The following is a 9,994-nucleotide window of genomic DNA, read 5'->3' as shown; positions in this document are numbered from 1 at the left end:
ACACACACACACACACACACACACACACACACACACACACAAGCAATCATAACAATCCAAAAAAATGCAATAATATAAAGATCCATGCCCAACCACATCAATATGATTGCAATTATATGAATGCAATGACATGATTCAATTATTATCAAACAATTCTAAGCAACAGTTTCTAAGTCCGAAGGGGTATAACTGCTACTGCAACATAGGTGGTATCCCCAATCATGAATGTAAATTATCAGTCCCCAAGGATACAAGCTAGTTGCGAGCATAGTTAGCAAATTCGGATTCGAGAATTATTCGAGCGGAGAATTATTCGGAATAATTCGATTGATTAATTTAAGGATTCGGTCAAAAAAGCTTATTGGGTTTTTTTTTTAAATACTGTTTAAGTGGACCGAATAATTCGGTTTAATCCGGTTCAGTCCGAATTATTCGCGTTTTATATTCACTTTTGAAAAAATTGCGAATTTTACCTAATTTTATTTTTAATTCGGATTCGGTCAGAATTTTTGATTAAATTTGGAAAAATTCGGTTCGGCCAAATAATTCACGAATTATTCGGCCGAATTGATAACACTGGGTGGGGATTGGGGGGGGGGTTTGGGGGACAATATCTTAAAAATTTATTAAAGGACTAAAACCATAATTCATAAGAAAAAGTAGAGAAGTAATCCACCAAATAATTGAAATGCCTAATCCAAAAGCCCCTTTAGCTAAATAAGGGGTAATGAGCTTCTCTGTTAGAAGAAGGGGGAGCAGATAAGAAAAGCACTACAGAGAAAAATGTTGGACTTGAATATTTTAGTTTTTATTATAGTTATATTTATACTTTTGAATATTATTTCAAGGGAAAAAGAATGATACCTAGTCATGTACCCTTACACCTATATATAAGAGGGTGAAATTATCGTCCTATCCAACCTGTTGGATGTCTCTATGCTCCTCGTTGTGCATAGGGGCCATACAATTTGACAGTAAACCCTTCGTCCTGTTTTAATGATTAGTCAGGTTGACTTTCAGTCTACTTGATAGCTAATTAGCATTGATTAAGTTTGAATTTTATAACAATATAGAAACAAGTGAGGATTTTCATTAACAAAACCACGCCCAAAAGGATATGATTGATCAAGACCAAAGATCCTAATGTCTAGTGAAACCTTAGATTAAGTTTGAAACGAGATACTTAAATATGAGAAAATCTTGTTGCAATCAAAATAATTAGTGAAAAATAAATGGAAAGAAGAACGCTACCTGGTCATGTGGCTTCTAACCTAACGTAAGGGTCAATGAGGGCATGTAGGGCAATAAATAGGGAATGAGCATTTTTTGTATTTCACAAGGGCAGGCCATCATTCTCCCACTTTGTGTCTGAGCACAAGGGCCACGAGACCAATTAACATTATTTTCAACGAAAGATATTATAACCTAATTATTTTTCCCTTCTAAGATGATACATTTTTTTTCTTCTCAATGAGAGTAAATATTATCATTTCACATTTAGATAGCAATATTTCATGATGATAAGTCATTTTCATTTTTTGACCACACACAATTGCATACCAAGTAAGTACTTGCATAGTTCCACGCCACAACATATGCTTTTCTATTACTTTATTGGAGGAGAATGACTAAATGGGAGTGGATCATACTAATCAATACTCACGAAAGGAAAATCTTCTACCAACATGAATTTTTTTCAACCTCATATAGATAATTTCCAAAATTGGTTGTTGGGACCTAATAAGGTTAGGTAAAGTTGGAAAAATGTCAATGACAAGGGACACTTATTTGACTTTACAATAGAAAAAAATATTTTATGAAAGAGGCAATCTTATACATCACGAAGAAGAGTGAAATGAAATGCTTCTCTACTTTTCTTTTACTACTACCCATGTCGTGAGAGAAATCTTTGGATGAAACCTCGACTGCAACCACATGCCAATTTCTTGTAGCAAGTGGTGTGGTTATTGGTTGTAGAGGTGGGGGAAGTTGTAAGATCAAATACCAAGAAACACAAATAATAAAGAGACAATAGATCCGTACGACACAAAGATTTAACGAGGTTCACACACCAGGGTGGTGTGCTACGTCCTCGGGCGAGGAAGAAGATGATTCACTATGTAGAAAAAAAAAATTACACCCTAGCAGCGGCGAGAAAAAACTTGCTCTAAAACCCTAGCTCCAAAAAACCCCAAAATACAATGACTTTCTCAACAAGCAACAGTACATTATATATACTCCAAATCGCAGGTCAACCCATCAAATCGCGGTCGATCCAATTTAAACCACTTTGCCCCCGTACCCCCATACGAGATCAGTGATGGGCTCCGAGCTTGGGCCTATCTGCCCAATCCCTCTGCTTTCATCACAGATCTCAGAATTTTTCCATTCGGGTCACCACCAAATTATGTCGGATCCGGTCAATCTTCAAAACTGGTCAAGAATTCGAAACAAACTTAACAAATCTCCACATTGGCTTGAATTCTCCTCCAACAGATAAACAAATAGCTAATATCTTCATCTTCTCCAATAGCCCTCCAAAGGGTTGAACTCAAACACGACAAATATCAAGTAAGTTCAAGCAATGCTCGAACTTACCAACACATAAAGGCTTAGTCAACATATCAGCTGGATTGTCTTCAGTACGAATCTTCAACACTTGAATATTACCTTGAGCAATTATCTCTTTTATGAAATAATACCGAACATCAATGTGCTTTGTCCTCTAATGATACATTGGATCTTTAGTCAAGTGAATAGCATTCTGGCTATCACAATGGACAACAGTCACCCCATGATCCATGCTGAGTTCTCCCAACAAACCTCTCAGCCAAATAGCTTCTTTAATTGCCTCAGTCACTGCCATATACTCTGCTTTAGTAGTAGATAATGCAATTGTAGCCTGTAAAGTAGCTTTCCAACTAATCATACTTCCTCCAAGAGTAAATACATAGCCTGTGAGTGATCTCCTCTTGTCAAGATCACCTGCATAATCTGAATCAACATAACCAGATAAACTATCACAATTCCTCCCAAACTCCAAACAAACACCAGAGGTCCCTTTCAAGTACCTAAGTATCCAGTTCACTGCTTCCCAATGAGCTTTACTTGGACATGACAAATATCTACTCACCACACTGACAGCTTGTGAAATGTCAGGACGAGTGCAAACCATAGCATACATAACGGAGCCAACTACACTAGAGTATGAAACACGTGACATGTACTCCACCTCTTCATCTGTCTTAGGTGATAGAGCAGTTGACAGTCTAAAATAAGATGCAAAATGAGTAGTTACAGGTTTGGCATCTTTCATGCCAAAACGATTCAATACCTTCTCAGTGTACTTTTGTTGAAATAGCCACAGCTTCCCTGCTTTTCTGTCCCTCTTGATCTCTATACCGAGGATCTTCCTTGTTGCCCCCAAATCTTTCATCTCAAATTCAGAACTTAATTGTTCCTTCAACCTATTGACCTCATTCTTATCTTTTGTTACAATCAACACATCATCAATATAAAGCAATAAATATATGAATGACCCATTAGAGAGCTTTCTAAAATAAACACAATAGTCATATTGACACCTGGAGTATCCAAAACTAGTCATAACTGAATCAAACCTTTTATACCACTGTCTAGGAGACTATTTCAAACCATATAGGGACTTCTTCAACAAGCATACATGGTCCTCCTTACCTTCAATAACAAACCCTTCAGGTTGATGCATATAAATCTGTCATTCTAGTTCACCATGCAAGAATGTTGTTTTCACATCAAGTTGCTCCAACTCCAAATCATGCATAGCAACTAAAGCAAGTAGGACACGAATAGAACTATGCTTAACAACAGGTGAGAAAAAATCATTAAAATCAATTCCTTGTACCTGACTGTAGTCCTTTGCAACCAATCGTGCCTTGTACCTAGCATCTTCAACACCTGAGGCAGATTTCTTCTTCTTGAAGACTCATTTGCAACCAATAATTTTCCTCCCTATTCTCGGCTTCACAAGCTCCCAAGTTTGATTTTTATGAAGAGATTTCATCTCCTCATTCATGGCAATCAATCATTTTATAGAATCAATTGAAGTAACAGCTTCAGAATAAGTTGCAGGCTCACTATTTTCAATTGTATCTGCAACAGACAATGCATAAGCAACAAATTCAGCATGCCCATACTTTTGTGGTTGTCTAATATTCCTCCTTGGTCTAACATTGGTAATGTTGTACCATTTTTCTTCTTGATTCTCTTGAGCATCATCTCCTTTAGTAAAAGTAGGCAGCTGAACTAAAGTAGATTGTGCTTTGTTTGAAGATGAACTACCAATTTCAAACTCCACATTCTCTTTAGATTTTTCTTGACCTTATCACAATGAATATGAGCTTATTTCCTAGGATGCAACATAGCAGATTCATCAAAAGTAACATCTCTGCTAATAAGAAATTTTGGAGACTTTGGATCAGGACACCACAACCTGTATCCTTTCACTCTAGATCTATACCCAAGAAGAATGCATTTCTTAGCCCTAGGTTCCAACTTCCCTTCATTTACATGTGCATAAGCAGGACATCCAAATACTTTTAAATTTGAGTAGTTTGTAGGTTTACCAGACCAAACTTCTTCTGGAGTCTTGTACTCAATAGCTGTGCAAGGAGATCGATTCACCAACGAGGTTATTGTGTTAACTGCTTCTGCCTAGAACTCCTTGCCCAATCCTACATTTGATAACATACACCTCGCCTTTTCTAACAAGGTTCTATTCATACGCTCTGCCACTCCATTCTGCTAGGGTGTTTTAACAACTGTATGGTGTCTTGCAATACCTTTATTTTTGCAGAACTCATTAAAGTCACCTTCACAAAACTCTAGGCCATTATTGGTTCTCAACCTTTTAATTTGTTTCCTGGTCTATTTGTCAAGCAAATTCTTCCAAAGCAAATTCTTCCACTGTTTGAAAGTGAATACTTCATTTTTGTGCTTCAGGAAATAGACCAAAACTTTCCTAGAGAAATCATCAATGAAAGTAAGCAAGTATCTTGCACTAGCCCCCTTTGAAGCAACCCTGAAAGGCCCCCATAGGTCTGAATGAATGTACTCCAAAGTTCCCTTGGTTATGTGAATAGCAGTACTGAAACTAACTCTTTTCTGCTTCCCAAACACATAATGCTCACAGAACTCCATTGCTCTTGTACTCTGACCACACAACAAGCCCCTTTTACTTAATGATGTCATCCCTATTTCACTCATATGGTCTAACCTCATGTGCCATAAATTTGTGACATCTGATTCAGACATAGATGATGAAGTTGCTGCAACAGACCCAGTGACTGTAGTACCCTGCAACACATACAAACTGTCAACCTTGATTCCTTTCATCAATAAGAGAACACCCTTACTGATCTTCATGACTCTACCTTCAACTGTATACTTGCACCCATTTGAATCAAGAGTGCCTAAACTGATGAGATTCTTCTTCAAATCAGAGACATGCCTGACATTAGATAAAGTTCTGACAATGCCATCATACATCTTGATATTGATCGTTCTCATTCCAATAGTCTTACAAGAAGCATTATTTCTCATCAACACAACTCCACCTCGAATTGATTCATATGTGGAGAACCATTCACGATTGTGACACAAATGGTAGGAACAACCAGAGTCAAGAATCTATTAATCCTGTGATCTAACTTTATCATCAGTCACCAAAAGTATATCAGACTCACTCTCATCTTTAGCAATACTAGCTTCTACAGAATCATCTCTTTTCTGTTGATTTAGAGCACCACCACCTGCCTTCTGCTTATTTAAAAGCTTATAGCATTCAGATTTAATATACCCCTTTTTCTTACAGTAAATGTAGGTTAAATTCTTGTGTTTAGATTTTGATTTAGTCTTCTTTTTGTCATCATCTGAACCCCTTTCATTCGTTCTACCTCTAGCTACCAAACCAACATCATCAGATTTATTGATAAATGTCAACTCATCATCAATCTTTTGTTTACTTTGCAGATTCGTTTTGACATCCTCAATAGAGATTCTCTCTCTACCATAAATCATGGTATCCCTAAAATGCTTATAAGATGGAGGCAGAGAACATAACAATAATAGGGTCAAGTCTTCATCGTCTATTTTAACATCTATCATTTTCAAATCAGTAATAATAAAATTGAACTCAGATATGTGGGATTTAATAGAAGTACCTTCACCCATATGAAGGGTATACAATTGTTGATCAATCGCAATCTATTGGTGAGGGATTTGGTGAGGTAGAGATTCTCTAACTTCACTCATAACTCTGCAGCCGTTTTCTCTGAGAGAACTTCCTGTAGAACATCATTCGAAAGACACAACTGAATAGCTGAAAGGGCTTTATCATCCAAATCGTTCCAATGATCATCGGACATAGTTGCAGGTTTCTTCGCCTTCCCAAATAGGATTTTCTTCAAACTCTGTTGCGTGAGAACATCAATCATTCGAACTTTCCATAAACTAAAATTGATGTTTCCGTCGAACCTATCAATATCGTATTTCGTTGAAACCATGAATCGAAGTAACCTAGAGCTCTAATACCAGTTTGTAAGATCAAACACCAAGAAACACGAATAATAAAGAGACAATAGATCCGTACGACACAGAGATTTAACGAGGTTCACACATCAGGGTGGTGTGCTATGTCCTCGGGCGAAGAAGAAGATGATTCACTATGCAGAAGAGAAATTACACCCTAGCAGCGGCGAGAAAAAACTCGCCCTGAAACCCTAGCTTCGAAAAACCCCAAAATACAATGACTTTCTCAACAAGCAACAGTACATTATATATACTCCAAATCGCGGGTCGACCCATCGGGTCGCCGTCGATCCAGTCGAACCATTATGCCCCCGCACCCCCATGCGAGATCAATGATGGGCTCCGGGCTTGGGCCTATCGGCCCAACCCCTCTGCTTCCATCACAGATCTCAGAAATTTTTCCATTCGGGTCGCCACCAAAATATGTCGGATCGGGCCAATCTTCAAAACGGGTCAAGAATTCGAAACAAACTTAACAGAAGTATAGAAACGTAATCCTAAAATCACGTAATAAATACAAATTTACAAGGTTCGACAAGATTGCTGATGTCTTTGGTGAAATGAGATATTGTTTCAGCATCAATGGATAATAGAGTTGTAACACTCATACTCACACCTCTCTCATGCCACTTTTACCCATAGATTGAATTAAAGATATCATACCCCAATAGGGTGGGGGTGGGATAATGGTGCAATAGTTGGATTGCAGACAGGAGACCCTGGGGTGAGTGGCGGCTCACAAAAGAGGGGAAGGCGAAGGTGGGTTTGCCTCTGAGTGAGAGAGAGAGAGAGAGAGAGAGAGAACTAGAACTGAGGAAGACCATGTCCTTACCAGAGTGAGAGAGAAAGAAGAAAGGGATTTTTAAATGTAAATTTACAAGCATTACCCATCTACTAAAATTAAATGAACCTTATTTATATGTAAGGATAAGAATAAATTCATAGCGAAGTGAATTGATTCAATATAATGACACGAAAGAAACCCATTAATGAAAACTCCATGGTTGTAATTTAGGCGTATGGGCAAATTTAGAAATATGAAAAATTAAAATACCCTAAACATAACTTTTTAATGATAAAATAGCTTAAGAGAATTTTCATAGGAGATTAGATACCCTAAGTGGATGGAGGCGGAGAAGGAAGGGAAGATTTCTATAGGGAAACAAAGGATCCGGATTCTCTCCATAGAGTGCATCGCCCATAGAGTGCCCATAAAGGCTTGGATGTGCAACACGTGGAGAAAATGAATTCGACGGTCTTAAAGAAAGAAAATGATTTTTACCCACTTAGATGATTTGGGTGAGTGAAACCCGCCGCTACACCCACCCATCTCTCTCCTTCTCTCTCCGCCCCGTTCACCGCTGCAACCCACATACATTGCGACGATGCCCTTTGGATATCTCCTTCGTTCTCTCTCCCCCGCTCCCTCTGAATCCCCAAATCACCCTCTATTTGTTTTCTGACATACCCGTCACTGCTAATCGGCATATCTCTTTCTCCTTCTCCACCATTTCCATCCCCATCGCCGATGGTCAGACATGGGATTAGAATTCGAATGGAGATTCTGATGCATGGTGGGTTGTGGAGGATTGGCAATAAGTGTTGGGTAGAAATCTTTATAAAGACATAGGTAGTGGGTGTTGGACCGTAGAAGTTGAGTGGATCTCAAGTGATGATTTCATAACAATTTTTCATGGTATAAATTCACTACAAAATATTTATCAAAAAAATAAATAAATAAATCAAAGATCAAAGCCTTTAGATCTTGCTGAGCTTTCTCAGACCTCCTCCACGATCAGTTTGATCAAGGTTATTCGGCGTCTCCTTATATGTTTTTGGGATGGAAGTTGGAAAGGGTAGTCGGTATATTGAGTTAGGATGTCGGGTATGGAGCGAAATAAGAATTGAATGGGTTAAGTGGGCAAAAATCATTTTTTTTCTTTAAGACCGTTGGATTCATTTTCTCCACATGTCGTGCACTGAAACCTCTATGGGCACTCTACAGGCGACACACTCTATGGAGAGGATCTAGATTAGGAAAGGAAAGAGGTAGACACAATGTTGAGCACATCACTGATTTACGCAATTTTTTTTTTTTTTTCATAAAATATTTTGTAAAACCAAAGCAAATAATTAATAAAATATTTTGTAAAGCCACAAAGTCCTCGGTTGTTATTGTCATTGAACATCTGCCACTTTTTCGTATCCTTACTAGGACCTACTTTTTAGGGGTTAAAAGCTCCCATTAAAAGAAGCTCCACTAAATATACCCCATCAGGGATCTCTTTTTACTTGATCTAACTCAATTAAGGGGTGTTTGGATGGATACTCGGTAGCAAGGAACTTCAACAAGAGGTAAACAAGTAAAAAAAAAAATGTAAAGCAAATAAAGAAAGAAAAGATGGATTGAATTACGTGGGCGAATCCACCAAAGTATCTAATGGCCGCCGACTTGGGTGCCAGGGGCCCGGGATAAATACCCCCAATAAGGATATGATTTTTTTTTTGACCACTAATATGAATATTGGGACAATTCAATTCCATAAATTGATTTATATGATGAGGAAATTTATGGCCATATCGACCAGCACAAAATCACTTTCGTAATGAATCAACCCTACATATGACTTATATATGATCAACACAAAATCACTTTTGAATTGACGTCTACAGCAACCTATTCTAAATCAGGTAATCCTTTCTAAGGAGTCAATTTTGGATTAGATCATTGTTTAAAATAAAATAATAATCACAAGTGCGCAAGTCATGTGTAACTACGAGTTTTTGATCACAGGGAGGAGAGCTATATTGACAAAATCTACTAATAATAAAAGGCAAGATAAATTCAGAATTAAAATAGAACTCAAATCTAAGGAAGAAGACAAGAAAATCAGATATAATAAAGCACCCAGGAATCATAATTTACCATGAAAATTTGAATGAATGAATGAATGATGATAAAAAAACACCTTTGATCGCATGAATGAACTAAGTCTATAGAAAATATCGTTGAAGCAGCGATGATTTTCTTTGAATATCCAAATCATAGCATTGAATGATGATGGCAAACAACATTATATTGGAACTTGGACAGTCATGCATACGGAATTAATGGCATTAATGATGTGCATGTTGCAAATATGATATTGGTTACGCAGAAAATTAGATTATGGCATCTAGAGATCATCAGTACTCCTTTTCTCAATGTCATGGCTTCATCTAATTCCTGAGTTATAGGATTTTCTTCACCATGAAAATGAGAAAAGATGGAGAAAAATTAAAAGATGGACAAGACATGATATTGAAATGAATTTGAAATTAATAAAAAAATAAAAGAATTACTTTACTGAATATGAACTGCAGAAACCACGCTTTGAGAACTCCAACTCCAATTTTAACTTCAATCTTTACTCAGCGAGAGCGAGAG

At 37.4% G+C, this 9,994-nt stretch overlaps 1 protein-coding gene across 1 annotated transcript in view; it reads right to left on the bottom strand.

The window, feature by feature from the left end:
* Positions 1 to 9,994, bottom strand: part of LOC122063522 (protein NRT1/ PTR FAMILY 4.3-like) — a gene marked incomplete at its 3' end in the record, with an annotated part of 24,251 nt that extends 14,257 nt beyond the window's left edge. The window contains exon 1 of the mRNA XM_042627217.1: positions 9,910 to 9,994. The remainder of the gene's footprint in view (positions 1 to 9,909) is intronic.

Source organism: Macadamia integrifolia, unplaced genomic scaffold (genome assembly GCF_013358625.1).
Source record: "Macadamia integrifolia cultivar HAES 741 unplaced genomic scaffold, SCU_Mint_v3 scaffold1347, whole genome shotgun sequence".
Classification (NCBI taxonomy): domain Eukaryota; kingdom Viridiplantae; phylum Streptophyta; class Magnoliopsida; order Proteales; family Proteaceae; genus Macadamia; species Macadamia integrifolia.
This window is presented reverse-complemented; position numbering and strand designations above follow the sequence as displayed.